Source organism: Camellia sinensis, chromosome 6, assembly GCF_055761805.1.
Source record: "Camellia sinensis isolate YWXY chromosome 6, ASM5576180v1, whole genome shotgun sequence".
NCBI classification, from domain to species: domain Eukaryota; kingdom Viridiplantae; phylum Streptophyta; class Magnoliopsida; order Ericales; family Theaceae; genus Camellia; species Camellia sinensis.
Window position 1 is genome coordinate 130,147,449 of NC_138966.1, and position 19,331 is coordinate 130,166,779.

Here is a 19,331-nt window from a genome sequence, read left to right on the forward strand (position 1 = left end):
AGAGGGAGGCTCCTCCTCCCTCCTCCAGGTTTAGAAAATTGCCATTAGAAGGATAGATATAGCATCGTCTCTATATTGCCTTGTTTCTCCATTTTTGTGCATCAAAAGTGTAGATTTGTCTTAGTTTGACACACAAACACACACTCAAACACCTTCCTTTTGCTACTGAGGTGCCAAGGGGTTGTTTTTGGTGTTCTTGGGTTGCCTTGAGCTTGAAAAACCTGCTGGAGTTGCAGTTATAAAGAGGGTCTTCAAGGGTGAGCTTTTGACCTTTAAATCCCCCTTTATTGCTTAAGCTTTTAGCCTATCTTGCATGCTGTTTTAAGCTTAGCTCATAACTGGTAAAAGTTCTATTTTTGCATGCTTAAAAAGTTTGTTTAAGATGACTTTGTGTTTGGGGTTGTTTACCCCCTCTTAGGCCTTGTTTGGCCTTGGTCTTGAGCTTTTTTTGTGAGATTCGGGACCACCTTGTATTGGTCTTCTCACCTCTGATTTCAGTGGTGGGGATGGTGTTTTAAGGTCCTAAGAAGGAGAGGGCCATCCCCTCTCCTTGTATGTTCCATACATGCCTTAATATGCCTCATGTTTGAGCACCTTTGTTAAGTGTATGTTGACCATGTCTTAGCTTGTTTTGGTGGTTATTTTTCTGAGGCATACCACTGTTTTTACTTGTCTTGGTCACTCCATGCATGGTTAATACACTTGTAGTGTAAATCACACAATCTAGTCTTGTATGCCTCATGTTTGAGCATGTGTTTCTAGCTTGTTTTGGGGCCATCTCACTAGGTTTTTGGTGTTATTTTAACATGCCTTAGATCTATTTTGGGTTGGTTTGATTGGCTCTTGCATGGTTAATACACTTGTAGTGTAAATCACACACACTAGCTTTGTATGCTTCATGAAATAGCATATATTTCTAGCCTATGTTGTGTGCATTTCAGCATGTTTTGGGGCTTATTTTACCATGTCATACCTCTGTTTAGGTTTGGTTTGGTTAGCCTTTGCATGCTCCATACACTTGTAGTGTAGTTCCATAAAATAGCCTAACATGCATCATGTTATGACATGTCATTCTAGCATGCTTTTGGCTTAACTTCATGAAGTTTTTGTCCATGTTTTAACATGCTTTAGCTCTGATTTTGGTTGTCTTGGTCATGCATGACTTGCTTTGTATAGCTATAGTTCAATCTAGCATGTTAGCTTTGTACACCAAGCTCACTAGCATGCTCTACTTGGCTTATTTGAATGATTTGACATCACTTGTTATGTGATTTTAGTCCATGTTTCATGGCCATGCACTTGCATTTATCGCTCATTCAATGTGTTGGAGGGTTTCCCCCTTTATGCCTTAACATGAACCATTGCGTATGCCTTCATGCCTTTGCTTGGGAGCTCTCATTTCAGTGTTTATTTGGGGTTATTATGCCATGATATAACTATGATTTTTTTTTCTTAAGTCATTCCATGCTTGGTCTTAATAGGTGTAGTGTAATCCACCTTATTTGCCTTGCATTCACCATGCTTCATGCCCTTCATGCTAGCATATTTTGGCCTACTTCCATGCATGTTTTACACTCATTCTAACATGTACTAGGACTATTTTGGGTCGCCTTAGTCACGTGCTTTATGTTTTGTATACTTGTAGTACAAATGCTCTTGCTTGCCTCAAGCTTTGAGCACCATTGCATGCTTCATTTGTGTTGTGTACATGATTTGGCATCATCTAACATGATATTTCAGAGCTTATAGCATGCTTTTGTTCCCACTTCATTCATGCTTTGAATGTCTTTAAGTGTTGTGCATTATGGCCTTGTTATGGCCTTAGCTTGCATGCTTGCATGCCTAGGCCTTCGAGCCCTCGTCTCAGCATGTTTAGGTTCTTGTTTTGACCTACTTGAGCTCTGTCCATGCTTAGTTCATGCATTTGTGCCATGTGTTGCATGCCTCCTTTGCGTTGCTCTTTGCTAGCTTTCATGCCTTAGGACCCTAGCATGCTTTACTTATGTTGTTTGAATGATTTGGCATAATTTCTTGCTTCATTTCAGTGCACTTAGCGTTGTTACACTTCCACTTTTGTCACTCATCGAGCACTCTTGAGAGTTGTGCTTTTTGGCCTCTTTGATGGCCAATGCATTGTGCATGCATGCCTTGCTTTATGTGCCTTCATTTCATCACCAATGGCCATTGATTTGGGCATGACCGAGGTCTACCCCTTTTAGTTTAAGTCCATTGAACATGCCATGTATATTGCATTGAGTATGCCACATTGTTCATCGCATTATGTATGCCTTGTACTTTGCATTGTGCATTCTTAGTTCACATCCTTGCGTTGTGCATGCTAACTGTTATTTGCATTGAGTATGCATGTCCCTAACATTGCTAAGTTGCCCTTGTAGCATTGCATTGTGCATGCATGCATTAGCATTGTTCGCATGTCATTAGCTTTGTTAAGTTAATCATGTCACATTGCATTGAGTATGCCATGTAGCTTATTCGCATTGTGTATGCCATGCTTGCTTGCATTGTGTTTGGAATAGGTGTTAGTCCAAACACGGGAAACGAGGGGCGTTTCATACTTAGAGTGATGAAACGTGCCTTAATTCCCGGTCGCCGATGCTCTTGATCATACATGATAGAGTTCTAGGCCTTATGTGTTTACTTGTGCATTCATTTTCATATTGAATTGTGCAACTTTGCCTTTTGGCCATCACGCATGAAAATGAGCGATTGGTGGCCCGAGGGTCGAGAACCACACCCCCTTGAGTTCATCACATGATAGGGAGGGTGGTTGTGCACACATATCTTGCAAATACATTGCCATGCCCTTTCTTGCTCTTTGTTACAAAAAACTGGAGTCTGGCAGCAACAACTGGTCGGCCAGCCAGAAAAAGTAGCTGGCCGACCACTTTTCTTGGTTTTCAACAACAAAAAGTGGTCGGCAGGGGTCTGGAGAGACCAAAAGTGGTCAGCCACCCTTCCACTGGATTCCCAAGGTGGATTTTCATCTTTCTGGAACATGGTGCAAGTTTCTGAGAACAAATGAAAACAGAGGCAAATCGGGGCATCACATTGGATTTCTGAACGAGGCGATTGAGCATGCATCCAGTCTTCTCCCTCCGAGAACCTCCTGTTTTACTGCTTTCCTTAGCTGCCATGCTTAGATAGCTAGTTTATGCTTTGGTTTGTACCTTAATAGTTAATGTGTTTAGCTATTTCAATTCGTTTTGTAATAATTAGTTAACTAGGATTAGTTAATTAATTTGTTGTGTAATAATTAGTTTAATTAACTTAGATTAGCTAGTTAGTTTCTTATCTGGTCCCTCTTTTAAGAGGGTGCATTGTTGTAATAAGCGTGCGTGTGTGTGATGCATGTCTTCCAATCCCCATTTCTTTCTCCCTTTTACTTAACCGCTTATGATGGTTAGTTCTAGGGCATATTTCATTTAGCATACCTTATGCTTTGCATGCGTGCATCCATTTATCTGTTTTGCATGCACCGGGCTCGGCGCATCATGCTAACTGCATTGTATTTCAATTCCAATTTGAATACATGCACCAAGTTGCATTTCACATGACATTCTTAGGATAGCCGAGCCTATCTTAATTGCATTTTTGCATGTGTTGCATTAGCCATCTTAACATGAACTAGGATCATGCATAATTTCTAACTAGTTCCTTGTTTTGGCTCGGAGTACACTGTGAGTGTTTATGCTTTAGCATACTGCATGTGTGTTAATGTTGCCATAAAAGCATGCTTGCCATGAGGCTATTTGCTTACGTGATTAAATGCCTGAATGCTTGTGGGTGAAGGTTGAATTACTTGAATTGAGAAAATTTATTGAAATCCGCATTTTAGCCTACTTACAAGTAGCAAACTTCAAACCATTTTCCAAACTAACAGATATGCAATGTTTTGTTCCAAATTAGGCGATCTAGTCTATACTTGTATGCTGTGCGCATCACATAGTAATTCTAGCTAATTAACCGAAATAAGAGCATATGTGTTTTCAAAAATAAGATATCATGCTTAGTACAGGCCGATCTTTGATCGGGTGAGCGGGGGTACTCATTAAATGACCTTCCCCAATCGTACCAAAGTTCCCAAGCCGAGGCAACTTTGGTGATGACGGACATGTGGCCTTAGGCATGAGTCAGGGTTTCCTAAATTTCTCAAAAATAAAATATTTAGGTGGTGACTCTGTATCTGGAAAAGCAGTCCATGTTTGACACTTCTTTACAAAAATCAGTTTTCTAAAACGATTTGCCAAATTTGGACTCTTTGGTGATTTATCAATCTTACATCGCACATTGTGAGATCAGATTAAGAACCGTGACATTTGAGTTCGAACTGTAGCAATGAAGCCCAAGGGCGCGCCTACACTCTCTTTCATTCATTTCCACTTTGTCCTTACTTGGTTTACCGAAAAGCGTAACATTTAACGAAATGCGAGCCTCGGAACATCGTAGAAACGTTTTCAAAAATATTTTGAAAAAGAGGGTTTTAAGGTCTAAAATTTTTAGTCAAAATGGTTTTGGTCCAAAATGGGGTGTAAGGTTGGGATTTGAAGCTCTCTTTGCTGAAGAAATCAAAACTTTGCACAACATAGCTTTCACTATCGAATGATCAATCAGTGGTTCCCAAGTCTTAAGGGCGGTAAAAAATGGGGTGTCTATGTCCACCCCAGGCCACGGACGGGGTTGCTTCGGGCTACGGGCCATTTTTACACTTCTAATCTTTTACATTTCACTTCATGCTCTACGTTAAAAATTCAAACCCAAACCCATCCACCCACATCCTCTCACCATCAACCTACCTATTTTTACCATTTCTTTCGCCTGTCAGCTTCTCCACCTCCCCAACCACCTACTGCTTTCCCTCGCATCTCAGTGCTACACCCTCCCATCCCATCTCTCCCATCAGTAGTAATTATCTAGCCTTTTGGGAATTCCGGGAATTCTACGTTAGTAGTGTGCCGAATCAATAGTAGAAGGATAAATGAATACATGGTCTTAAAGATAAGGGAATGGTGGACACATAGGCACATGGACATGTGGTGTTTCAGACCCAATTTTTACTATTTCCCAGCCTCCTCCTAGCCTTCTTCTCAACCTCCCTCCTCCATTCACTCCTCACCTGTTGTGCTCCTTGATGTCAAATCTATAATTTCAAAATCATACACAATGATAGCTGCTACTGCTGCACTTTTGCACAGCAAAGTTGCTGTGAGAATTTATTTTGATCGGGATGTTTCCATCCAGCACATTCAATTGGGATTGTGCTTTCTGTTCATTGATTCCTACACTTATAAATATACTAGTGCTATATTACCTAGAACGTGAATCGTTTTGATATATAGAATGGAAACGGGAACATGGTACGCTCAAGGTTTCAAAAAGCAGTTGTGGTCACGGTCACGTAACGGTTGTGGTGGTGTGGTTGCGGTTGCGGAATGTAAAGGTCGTAGCGTAATGGTCGCGGTAACTAAAACCGTAATTTTTTTTTTATTTTTTGCACAATTTTAATTTTTTTTTACCAATGTGCATTTTCCCCCCTTCAGAATCGCATTTATTGGTGTTTAAAATAGATTTTGATTAATTTTTGTTAGTTTTTAAGTATCATTTAATATATTTCATATTTTTAAATCACTGTAAAAAGAGCTTTTTACATTTTATTTTAATAGTTAATAATTAATTTTAAATGTCTACAAATTATTTTTGACCAATACCTGAACTAACTGAATAAAAAATATTCACAATTATTAAATGAAATTATTATAAAATTGTGCCATAAACAATAAATATTTTTGAGGCATTTTTTTAGACAATACTTTACAGTTAATTAAATAAAATTATTTATAATTAAGTATTAAATGAAATGATTATAAAAATAAAAATTGTGCCATAAACATAAATTATTTTTGAGCTATTGATTTTTTTTGTAAAAGACATTTTTTAGACAACATATTATAGTAACAAAATATAAAAATATTTACAATTAAATATTAAATAAAATGATTATAAAAATAAATATAACCGCTGTTTATATATTTTTTTATTTTACATGCTAATGTAATGAAATAAAATTAAAAAATAAATTATAAATAAAAAAATAATAAGATTTTTTCTTTGGGCTTAGGTCACTTGAATATTTGTTCTTTTTTTTTTGCTTTTATTTATTTCTTAATTTATTTTTATGGAAATGAAGCTATTTAGAATATTGTAAAAGTGTGTAACGGACTGCTATGGCCATTACGATACCGCTACAGCTGTTACGTAACACCGAAACGACCATTACACGTATGAATTTCTATCACACCGCTATAGCGGCCGTAACGTGTGGCGATAACCGCTACAACCATTACGTAACAACATCACATAATAGTTCGGCCGCTTTTCGAAACCTTGGCTACATAGTCTAAAATGTGGTACAATAGGAATAAACTTATATATATTACACTTAAGAAGTTAAGATACTTGTAGATATCCAATAAATTTTTATTTTTATTATTATTTTATTTTATTTATTTTTTCATGTGGCAAATCATTTTTATGAAAATTATGACCCATTTTTGATATTTTTGTCTAGTCAAAACTTAACGAGTTCATGTGTTTGATTTTTTTTCTCTCCTAAGATAACATTTAAAGAAATATATTGGAAAAAACTTTTGAAATTGTTTCAGATCACTGGATTTACTGTTTTGAAACGGAAATGTACCATATTTTGGAATGTGCGTACCAATACTTAATTACCTAGAGTATTAGCGTTTTCTGATAACATAGCTCTTGTCTGTTTCTATTTCTCCAGCATTTATTCTTTTTATTTACAATTTCATTTTGTTTAAGCCATGCACATGGTGTTATGTTTAGTGTGGATTGTTTTTATGCTTGTAGGAGATTTGCATTGATTATATTTTATACGGATTAGTAAAGAATTTCTTAAAGACAGAGTTTTGGGAAAACTGGTCTCTGCAATGATGAGACCTTTGTGTTGAGATGCACTCTGTATTTATAAACCAGAATTACATTCAGTCATGTCTAATTTACTGCAATTCTGTACATATTTGACACCTGATAAATAAGAAAACTACATGACTTTCATACATGAGCTTCATCTTTGGTTTGTTCTCCTTGATTTCAGCATATAGATTGTCTGCATTCTGCAGCATATTTTCGACACGCTACTGCTGATGATTTTCAACACTCGTTTTATGAGAGAAATTTCTTTCCTCTTTAATTAGGCCATGCACAGTATGTATATATAACGTAATATCTGATTAAATATTCAAAATTAAGTTTGTTAAAAAATTACGGATTCAAGATTCTTTTAATTGATTTTTTTATTTATCTTTGATATTTATATTTTTTCTTCACCAATAGGTAGTCATGGAGGCAATTCCCCACCTTGCAAAAAGAATTAGAAATGGAGGAAGACATAAACAGTATAACTGCACCAGCTCAACTTATTTTTCTAGCCCTTTGGTGGAAAACAGATCAAAATTGCACTTTCATGTTCATTTTATAACAGCCTTCCCATGTGTTTCGTATAAACCAAACAGCATAACTGATTCTTCTGCTATTGACTTATATAGATTGAGTGCACTATTTGTTGTTCAAATTTATATGCTTTTACTATTTGATTTTTAAGTTCATGATGATTAATCTGATGGTTTGATTTTAACTTCATCAATGGTACTCATCAGAATCGTTAACATATCTTAACTGTTAAGAACTTGGACCCCTATCATTGTTTTTCTGCAATCACAACAAGACATGACAGTAAAGAACATAATTTACCGTTCCACACAATGGGTTTCAAGTAAAATGTAATCAAGTGCCATATTTTCAAGTAAAACTCATCATTTATTATATGAAAAACAGTACAAAAGCTCCCAAATCACAAATGAGGTAATGCATATGTATTTGCACATATTATTTATGCCACCAACTATAGGACAACATGAAGGGGCCGCGATGAACACGAGCAAGTATCGTGTGCCAAGCCATAGGAGATTTATTTTTCATGAGGGTGAAGACGAACTGGAACTCCATGCACTGGAGTGGGAGATGAATGGAATACTATCTTCTCATTTGGAATTGTTTTCTCCATTTTAAATTTTGTAACCACATTATGCAAGAAAACGAGTATCTCCAGTCGTGCGTATTCTTTTCCAGGGCACATTCGAGGCCCACCCCCGAAGGGTACAAATGTGTATGGTGCAGGCCCACTTCCTTCAAATCTTGATGGATCAAACTTTTCTGGTTCCGGAAAGTACTGAGGATTCTTGTGTGTTGTATGTACTGTCCAAAATGTCTGCACGAAATTTGTTTTGATGAGTCTTGATCGTATTAATTTAATTTCACACCATGTTAGGTTTTAGGATTAATAAGATGTCGACCCTGCCCTTAGAATCATCAATCACCACTTACCTTCCATCCTTTAGGAATGGTAAAACCGGCATATGTGAAGTCAGTTTTGGCCTCTCTAAATGACCCTTGAGCAGGTGGTGTTAGTCTCAATGCTTCGCGCACAACATCCCACGAATACTTCATCTTCTCAATGTCTTCCCAATTTAGCAACTCACCTGGACCTTTTGCTTTCGCAATCTCCATTTGTTCTGTAGATCAAGATAGCCAAATTATCATGTAATTGAGTGGCATAAAAGGTATAATTGTTAGCAAATTTTGAATATGCAAGCCAAAACCTGTTTGGATTATTACCTTTCATAACCTCTTGATAAATATGGGGAAGCTGTGCAAGAAAGTTCACGACCATGGTAAGTGATATACTAGTAGTGTCATAGCTGGCTACTAGTAAGCCGATAACATTATTAGATATCTCCATTTCATTCATCAACTTGTCATTTTCTTGATCCACGGCAAGCAACATTCGCGACAATAGATCTGTGGCAACCATGTCCTTATTCTCTGACAATTGCTTTGCCCTTCGCCTAATGATCGATAAAAGCTCGTCCCGAACCATTTTTCCCCCTTTGATGGCGCCACTATAAGCAGTGCCGGGGAAATCAATGGGCATAGAAAATAGGCCAGATATAACACGGCTAAATGGATCCGATAACCTTTTAATGTCCTCAGGATCTTCAATGTTCAAAAACAAACGACACGCCAAATCAAAAGTGTACTTCTTTGACAAAGGAAGAACCTTAATTTCCTTTCGCGGACTCCAATCTGCTTCTATGTGTTGGCGTGCCATGGAATCCATTATCGGTATGTAATGGCATAGAGCATCTGGCTTGAGAATTTCATGCATGAAATTGCGCTTCAACGCTGCTATGTCTTTCACAAAATTGTCAACAAAATCAGGGAAGACCAAAGCCTTTTTGATCGAGAGAGGCAACCATGAGGTGACAAGCTTATTGTCGTTGGAGAACAAGAACTTGTTCCCTGCCGGTCCACAAAACACTGCCATTGTCTCTCCCAAAAGGGAGGTTCAGAACACATCTGGCGAGCAGTCTTTCATTCTTCCACTTATGTATTTCTCCGGGCCTAACATGACAAACTTCATGCTCTCTCCAACCAACGGCCAACCAGTTGTGCCCGGTGGAAGTTTTGAGCTGCCAGACCCGGTGTTGTGTTTTTTAGCCCGAGAGACGAGAAAGAGTGATGCAGCGAGGATTACAAGGAGCAATAGACATGAGAGCAAGGCATCCATGCTTCTTTTGCAGTGCGAAATTTCATTTTTTTTTTTTTCGTTTTTGTTTGAGAAGCTCAAGATGTGTTTGCTTACTAGTAGTGAGAGATTTGGGAATGAGAATCACTACAAGAAAAAACACTTTCCGTGACCAACATTTTGGTCGCGAAAAGTACCATATTTGGTCGCTAAAACCTTTTCGCGACCAAAATATGTTGGTCGCGAGTTGGTCGCTAAAGCCTCGTCACAGATAGTTTTCTGCGACCAAAAAAGCCTTTGGTCGCTGTAGACACCCCATTTTTTACCGATCTTAAGACTCAGACGTCACCGATTGAGCGCTCGGTGATGGTGCATATTGTGCTCGTTCAGAAGTTTCAGAGTCTCGGCTGCGAGCCTTGCCTCTGGACTTCTGGACTCTTTCATGCTTTGCCTTGGTTTGCGAACCAGGCTCTGTTTTCTCTATTTTCTCTTCTCGAAGGGAGGGAGAGGTCTCGTAGATCATCTCTTAGTGGCCGTAGGCTACGTTTCGTGGTTGTAGGCCATTTTGCCTGTTTGGAGTCCGGTTTCCGATTTTTCGGAGCCGTTGGCCGTGTGCCTCGGTTCGGGACCGCTTAACCACCTCTGTTTGCTCCGATTTTTGGCATGCATCTTATTTTATCCCTTTTAAGGGACACTGGGATCTGAGAAACCAACTTCGTGGTCGAACACCACTTCCGGTGCCTAACAGTCAATTTTCGGGGCCTCGGGCTGCGCGTTTCGGCCCCCGAACCTTCATTTTGCATCGGTTTGAGTTCATTTTTGGCAGGGACCTCTGTTTCATTGTTAGGAAGGTCGTAGAAGGGTGGGAGGCCAACAATTGTTCTGACAACCAGTTTTATTCCTCCATCGCCCTCCGTCGCCCGTTTTTCCTCACTTGAAAGCCAATGTTGACCACCCTAAGGCCACTTTTTCTTGCCTCAAACCACATATTTGTGTTGTACACACTTGGGAGGCCACCAATATCACATGGCCGGCCAGTAATTCTGTGTGACCCTTTTGAACCCCTCCTAAAAGTGGCATTTTTTTCTCTCCTGGTTCATTTTCTCCAGTTTTTGACCACATGGTTGCGTTGTGCACACATGGAAGGCTACCAATCTAGGGTGGCCGGCCACTAATCATGATTGACCCTTTTGACCCTTGGCCGGCCGGCCATGGGGAGAGCCGGCCGGCCACCTGCAACCTCAATAACCAGCCGGCCATGATCCTCTCTCCAGGTACATTACAGAAGTGTATTCTGTTTCCCCCCAGAATTTGTATCCGTGGGGCTGCACTTTTGGGGGGAAACTTGAATTCTTTCCCCCCCATTTTTCTCCCCTCTTTTGCCTATATAACAGCAGCTCCAGCTCCTATCTGAGGGTTACAAAAAATTTACCCTAAGCCTCTTGCATTGATCCTCCCTCTTCTCCTCTTCCAAGCACCAAAACCTCCCAAGTCCTACACCATTTACCCTACACCCCTTAGCACAAGGCCTCCATACTCCATACCAGCAGCTTGAGGCTGTTTTTCAGAGCTTGAGAGCACCCAAACTTGGTCCAAAAGGCTATCAAAGATTAGTCTTCAAGGGTAAGTCACTTTCTTCCCTTTTCTAGCCTTCTTTTGCATGCTTTCTAAGCCATACTTGCTTCCATTTTTGGGCTCCAATCCTAACTGAAAATAGTCATGTTTTGATGTATTTTTCATATTTGTTTAAGGACCTCTCCCTGTTTGAGGCTTCCTTTTTTCACTTGCTTCTTTACCTCTCTTGTATGCTTCTTTCTTGCATAGTATTTTAGGCTCATTTTTAAATTGTTTCGAGCTTGGTTATAAACTGTGAAGTGGCTTATTTTGAGCCCTTCTTAAACATTGTTGAAGGGATCTTTATTGTTTGAGGCTTTCTTTTGTCACTTGCCTCTTTATTCGTCTTTTGGCCTCATTTTTGCATGTTTTTTTTAGCCCCTTATTCTTGTATTTTTGGGCTCTGGTCCGAACTTTAAATAGCCTTATTTTGACCCTCTATTCATGTTTGATCAAGGTTCTTTTGCTGTTTGAGGCTCCCCTTTTACACTTTGTGTTTAAACCTCTTTTTAGGCCTTATTTTGCATAGTATTTTAGGCTTGCATGTGCACTGTTTTGGGTTTGGTCACTAACTGTAAAATACCATGTATTGAGCCCCTCTTCAACTTTGTTGAAGGGCCCTCTTCTGTTTGAGGCCAGAAACCATCACTTGCTTCTTTGTTTCCCTTTTGGCCCATTTCTTGCACATTGTTTTAGGCCTGTTTGTGTTTAGATCCGTGGCTTGTTATAAACTGTAAAGTGCTTCTTTTTGAGCCGCTCTTCAACTTTTTTGAAGGGCTCTTGGCCGTTTAGGGCCATCAGCTACTACTTGCTTCATTACCTCTCTTACGGGGCCATTTTTGCATGCTAGTTTAGTCCTATTTGTGTCCATTGTTTGGCCTTGCTTAAAACTGTAAATATGCTTGTTTTGGGACTTTCTTGATTCTTTCTTCACACTTCATGTTCAAATAATGCATGTTTTGTATAGTTATAGGCCAATGCGTATGCCTAGTTTTGTGTTTCGGGGCCATTCCATGCATCGGGTGCCATGTTTCCATGATTCGGGGCTGTTTTGTGTCATATTTTAGCGCTGAAATTTGCATGTTTGCATACCATGTTCCATGCCTTGCCATGCTTTGGTAGAGTGGCATTCGTGCCTTAGGTTCGGTCCTCGGTTTGCGTGCATGTGTGCACGCATTTCGAGTGTCTCTTTTTTCATCTCATGGCCTCTTATGTGAGTGTGGCTGAGGTCCACTCATGTTGGTGTAAGTCCATTATGTATTGTGTATGCCATTTCATTTCATAGCATTGCGTATGCTAGGTTGTATGTTAGAGCATTGTGTATGCCATGTTACCTCGTGCATCGTGTATGCCATCTCATAGCATTTCTCATGCTAGGTTGTATATTAGTTGCATTCATGCATGTCATGCATATTGCATTGTGCTTGGGATAGGAGTTAGCCCGAGCACGGGAAACGAGGGACGTTTCGTACTTCGAGTGACGGAACGTGTCTCAATTCCCAGTCACCGACACTCCGGATTACCCATGATGGAGTTTAGGTTTTGTTGTGTTTATTGTGCATTCATTTCATATTGAGTCGTGCAATTCGACTCCTCGGCCATCATGCATCGAGATGCGTGATTGGTGGCACGAGGATCGAGGCATGCACACATTTGTGAAAACACATTGCTATGCCTTTTTCCTGCTCTCTGTTGCAGCAAATCAAGAATCAGCAGTCTTCCAGGGCTTGGCGCGCTTTCCAAGAAATTATTACAAAATAGAGGCTAACTGGGGTATCGCAGTGGATTTCCGCACAAAGCAACCCGGACATGCATCATTCATCATCCGAAGCAGCGTCGAGGCAGTCCCTAGCTTGCATGCTAGTTTATAGCTTACCTAGTTTAATTTGTTAATTAATTAGGATTTTTGTAATTATTTGGACTGTAATATTTATTCGGGACTATATATTATTTATTCGGACTCTCTGCGCGAGGGCACAACTGTAATAAGTGTGCGTGTGTGTGATGTATGTCTTCCAACCCCACGTCTTTCTCCCTTTTATTTACCCGCTTATGATGGTTAGATTAAGGCATATTTCAATTAGCATACAGTATGATAGTATGTTTGCATTCATTCATTTGTCATGCATGCACCGGGCTCGGCGCATCATACTAACTGCATTGTATTTTCAATTCCAAGTTGAATACATGTTAGCTGTAGCATTTCATATGCCATGTCCAGAATAGCTGAGCCTGCTATAGTCGCACTTTTGCATGTGTTGCATTAGGCATTTCTGTATAATTAGGATCATGCATGGATTTCTAATTAGTTTCTGTTTTGGCTTGGAGTACTCGGTAAGTTTTACGCTTTAGCATCCTTGCATGCGTGTGAGTGAATGCCATGATAGCATGCTTACCATGAGGCTATGTGCTTATGTGATATAAATTGCCTGAATGCCTGTGGGTGAAGGTTGGGTTATTTGAATTGGAACAATTCATCAACTGTGAGTTTTAAGCCCACTAGATAGTGGCAAAATCATGTTTTCTAAGCCCACCCGAGGGTGGCAAATCCACGTCTTAGCCTACTTGCGGGTAGCACCATCAAACCATTTTCAAACAAACAAACATGAAATGTTTTGTTCCAATTCAGGCGATCCAGTCTATACTTGTATGCTGTGCGCATCATATAGTAAATCTAGGCTAATAACCGGAATAAGAACACATAATGTTTTCAAAACTCGATATCATGGTTAGTAGAGGCCGATCTTTGATCGGGCGAGCGGGGGTGCTCACGAAGTGACCTTCCCCAATCGTACCCAAGTTCCCGAGCCGAGGCAACTTTGGTGATGACGGACACGTGGCCTTAGGCAAACGAGTCAGGGTTTCCTAAATTTCCCCAAAATAAAACGTTTAGGTGGCGACTCTGTATCTGGCAAAGCAGTCCATGTTTGGCACTTCTTTCAAAAAACTGTTTTCTCAAAACGATTTGCCGGATTTGGACTCTTTGGTTCAGATTTAGAACCATGACAATTTGAGAGTCCTGAACTGTAGTGAGCCCAATATCGAACGGAACGGGGGGGACTCGCTCCTCCCCGGGGCGTTCGGGGGACGTCTACAGTTTCTGGCGACTCTGCTGGGGATTTAGAGAACTTGACTCGAACTCATGATATCTGTTTTTGACTACACTTATGTGTTTCTTTACATTGCATTTGCATTGGTGCACCTAGGACACCGTGTTTGCCATCTACTATTCCTGAATAGTTTGCCGGAGGCTTGTCTTGTCAAGGCATGACCATAAGGCTGACCGGTTGTGGGCTCTGCCAGTATGGGAACACAAACCCCGGTTTTACCGGGGCACCCTTTTGACCATTAGACCTAGTGCATATTCGGAATCCATAGTGACCATTCCAAACTAGGACAGGTTGCTTACCCTATATAGGTTGTTTGAAACCGCTGCATGCGTAGTGAAACCCTAGCTCCTGACAAAATAGGACAGGGAAAACCCTACCCCAACATAGGGGTGTTTTGGCTCTCAATTATCTGTTATGTGCTGTCGGAGTGTGTCTCTACAGGGATTACATGTATCAGTTTATGAGTTTGGGCATCAGGTCTGCGGGCATCAGTCAGTGTTTGAGAATCAGTTATCTGCGGGTATCAGAGATTCAGTTTTGGGGACAGTGATTCAGGGATAATGATCAGTGATTGAGGACAGTGTGTATTCAGCTTATCGACCGTGTGTTGTTATGCCCGGCTGTGTGTCATGCATTTACTTTAAGCTGTTATGCTGTCCGTTTATCTGTTTATTTATTTCTTTATTGCTTTATTTATCTTTTTACTAGGGCAGTTTTAGAACAATTGCTTCCGACCCAGTAGATATTCCCCAAGCACTTTGGACAAGAGGTCGCCGGCTCAATCGATCCGAGGATCTGGTTGACGGACAGCCAGTGTTTCATTCTCTACCCCCAATTGTCAAAAGAAGGCCGAGAAGACGCAGTGTGTCTGAGCAGGGGTTACCAGAACAGTGGTCTGCCCTAGCAGTGAACAGTCGGGCTGAGGTTTTAGTTTCTGCCATTGAAATACACATACCAGTCAGTCAGCAAGATCAGCAGAATACTGCTAGGATGGAAGAAATGATGCGCCGCCTCCAAGAGAGCATGAGACAAATGCAGGAGGACGCTGCCCACCAAGCAAAGTTCTTTAGACAGCAGGCCACAGTCATGGCTCAGCAGGCCGAACTAATCACTAGACTGCAACAGCAAAACGCAGCATCTGCCTCACATCAAGTTCCTCCCCCACCAGGGATCCCGTTACCCGAGCAGGCACCTACTGTCCAGAATGCCCTGCCAAACACCCAGAACACCTTACCCAATGTCCAGAACATCCAAGAGGACACGGACCTTCCAACGGGGCCAGCTCCGCCCCCGCTTCCGCCTTAACTGTCCAAGACCCATACACCCAACCACCCGGACTCTCCCTTCGAGTTCGAAATAGACCATACAGCTCTGAAACTGAGCAAGCTCGAGAATCTTTTCAAGAAATCACAAGGAGTAAAGGCTATTCCGGATATCGAGGACGGATATACCGATGTGGCCGTAACGTTGCCAGATAGATTCAAGATGCCACAGATTGATCATTTCAACGGATCCGGGGATCCCATGGTCCACCTCCGGTTATTCTCAGATATACTGCGGCCAATGGGCCTAACTCGACCACAAAAGCTTTCACTGTTCGTCCGAACCCTGTCGGGTGTGGCCGCTATCTGGTACGCGAAGTTAGAAGATGAGGTAAAAAGAAGTTGGGATGAAATGGCCAAGGCCTTTGTTGCACAATACTCGTATAATACCCAGATCGAGATTACAACTCGTGATCTCGAAACAACGAGGCAGGAGCCCAAAGAGACTTTCTCAGATTTCGTAACCCAGTGGAGGGCGAAGGCCTCGATGATGACTTTAAGGCCCACCGATAAAGACCAGATCAGGATGATTGTGCGCAATCTCCAGCCAAAATTAATGCAAAAGATGATTGTACTCCCCTTCCCCACTTTTTCAGATCTGCACGAGATGGGGGTACAGATTGAAGATGCAATGAAACAGGGTCTGATCGACCAAGATAGGGAGCAACCAAGGTGGACTTTCAACCGTAATAACAATGCAGGCCCGAGTGGTGCTGCAACTGCAAGAGCTTCAGAGGTGAGCATGGTCACCACCATCCCCCCTCCCCTTCCAAGACCCATGGCAGCCACACCCTTCTCCGGTGCATCCGGAAGTAATACCCAAACCACTAAATACCAACCCAGAGGCCAAAGAACCTTCACCCCATTGTACATGCCTTTGTCTAAGGCTCTGGGGGTCTTAATCAGAAAGAGGCATCTAAAACCCCTAGATTACCAAATCCACTTCCACCCTCTCACATCCCAGCCAAGTACTGTGCATACCACCAGCAGCACGGTCATGATACTGACCAATGTTTCAGGCTACGTCACGAGATTCAAGACCTCGTTGACAAAAATGTGATTCTACCCCCGGAGAAACCCAACGTCACAACCAACCCACTCCCTACACATAACCAAGCTCCACCTCCCAAAAGAGTCAATCTTATCCAGACTGGGGTCGTGTCTTACGATCCTAGCATCTATATTACTCCTACCCATCTACCTAAGCCGGAGGTGCTCCTTCCCGACTGCACTGACTTCTTGTGCATGATGGACATCTCCACAACCCAACCCGAGCCAACGGTGGTGACCATCGAAGATGGGGCAGGGCAGACTTCAAGAAAGAATGGGATTGTTGAGTCTGGGATTGAACAGTTTGAGAGTTTTGCTGGGGAAGCCTACGATCCAAGTGAGTACATCTTGTCAACAGGCCAGATTGGGCTGGGTATAGAATTTCCAGAGAAGGAAGAGCTGTGTATGATCCAGGGGGATGGATTTGAGCAAGGGGCAAATGATCTAACATTTGTGGAGGAGGACTTTGCCAACCTACAGTTTTTCGATGACTAAGAATCAGGGGGTGCAGCAGTCAACTGGTTCGATTATGAGGAATCGGCAGAGGCCACTGGATGGCTGGATGATCAACCAGATGTGGTGGAAGAATCCCAACCAGAACAAGGCCCGGCAGGGGCGAGAGTATCAACTGTGGCCGGAAGGGTCGGAAGTCAGGTTACATTGCCAGAGAGCGCCGGTACAAAGAATTTCCCTCAGGACAGAAGCATTGTGAATGCAGGGAAAGTTGAACAACAAACTGCACTGACGCAGGTAGAACAACAGGGTTCTGAGAGAACTGGGAAAGCCAAAATCCATGAGGGGATCGGAAGTGCTGAGGGCACAAGAACAGAGGATGCTGTGAGCATGCAGGCTGAAAGTGCTGTGAGTACAGACATGCCCGAGCCAGACAGGTGCCTTTTGAATGCCAACGGAATGTGGTGGGAAGACGATGACTTATGTCTTGCCCACACAGACGAAGACTAGGGAAACAATCAGCCAGACGACACCTGGTACCTCGATAAGGTTGATCACATGACAAGAAGCGGGCGGTACTTCAAGCCCCCGCACCTAGACCAACCCGAGGCATCTGGGAAGGACAAAGAAGCTGAGAAATAGAAGGAGAAGCAGTTTGAAGAGGAGGCTGTGTTGAAGCAGTTAAAGAAAATACAAGCAGACATCTCCATCTGGAGACTGCTTATGGCGTCGCGAGTACACAAACAGGCTGTCCTTTCAGCAATGGACAAAGCCAAGCTTTCTATAGACACCACGCCAGAGCAGCTGGTTGGGCTGGTTTTTCCGGGAGAAGGTTCCCCGGCATTAACCTTTTTAGACAAAGAACTACCACCTGAGGGCACAAATCACAACAAACCCCTCTACGTTTCCGTGGAATGTAGAGACAAGTGGGTGCCAGTGGTTTTTATCGACACGGGATCCGCCATTAATGTATGCCCGTCAAGGACGGCATATGCGATCGAGTTGAAGCCCGCGAACTTCGTGCCGACTACTCAAGTGATCAGAGCCTATGATAACACTAGCAGGGAGGTGATGGGGATTGTCAAAATTCAGACTCAGGTTGGTCCAGGACAACACGACATTGAATTCCATGTCTTGGACGTTCCCGCAACCTTTAACCTACTTTTGGGGCAACTGTGGTTGCACCAGGTCAAGGTAGTCTCTTCCACTTTGCATCAGATGTTAAAGTACCCTCACGGGAAAGGGGTAGCTATTGTTTTTGGAAATTTATCAATCCATCCACCGCCAGAAGTGTCTACACCAGTCTTGGAAATCGAGCACGGCATGGAGGATGTGTTTAATCAAGATTTACTTTGGCTGAGGCCCGGGTTGTGCAAAATATCATGGCCGTTAATGAGGGAGTATACGTCAGTGCTCAATCCGTCTACCTCATGAACAAGTTACAACACATCCCCGGGATGGGATTAGGAAGGAGCGGCCGGAAGGGCGTCGCAGCATTGGCCGAAGTGCCACACAACCCTCATACCTTTGGCTTGGGTTATCTGCCCACCAAAGAGGACTGGGTGAGGAAGGGTAAAGAGATGGCTGGGAGAGCCAGAGCAAAGAAGGCTGGGAAGCCTTTCGAATTAATGCATAGGCCCATTCAGGGTACCCTAAACAGACGCTTCGTCCGGGAGGGGGAGGATTTCCCATTTTGTGGCTTCCCAGAGCCATGGCTGAACGCGGAGAGGAAGCGCGTGCCTGGTTTCGAGATCTTCTTCGACCTGCAACTATCCGGGGATGACGTTGCCGAGGAGCAGACAGACCCATCAATTGAGGTTGAACGGAGTAAGAAAGTACAGTCTGAGGGCACCGAATTTGAAATGGGGGTAGCGCTGGCGTGTCTACTCTCAGATCCTCCGATCGACCATGAGTGCTTGGGGGATAACTTCTCGGTATGTGTGATCGGGAATGGAACGGCTGCGAGCCCGCCAGCAACTATTTTGGATGCATCTATCGCACCCTCTCTCACTTGGCAGTACGAGGAGGGATTTTTGTCTAGCAGCACCGGGTCAGGTAGTGAGCCAGAATCTGATTCCACCGAGTCTTGTGAGTCGAAATCAGGTTCCAGCTCGACTGAGTCTAAGTCTGGTAATCCTGAGGATGATAACCTGG

At 42.4% G+C, this 19,331-nt stretch overlaps 1 pseudogene; it reads right to left on the bottom strand.

The window, feature by feature from the left end:
* Positions 1-8,011: 8,011 nt before the first annotated feature.
* On the bottom strand, positions 8,012-9,741 carry LOC145792389 (beta-amyrin 6-beta-monooxygenase-like; annotated as a pseudogene).
* Between the last annotated feature and the right edge of the window lie 9,590 nt (positions 9,742-19,331).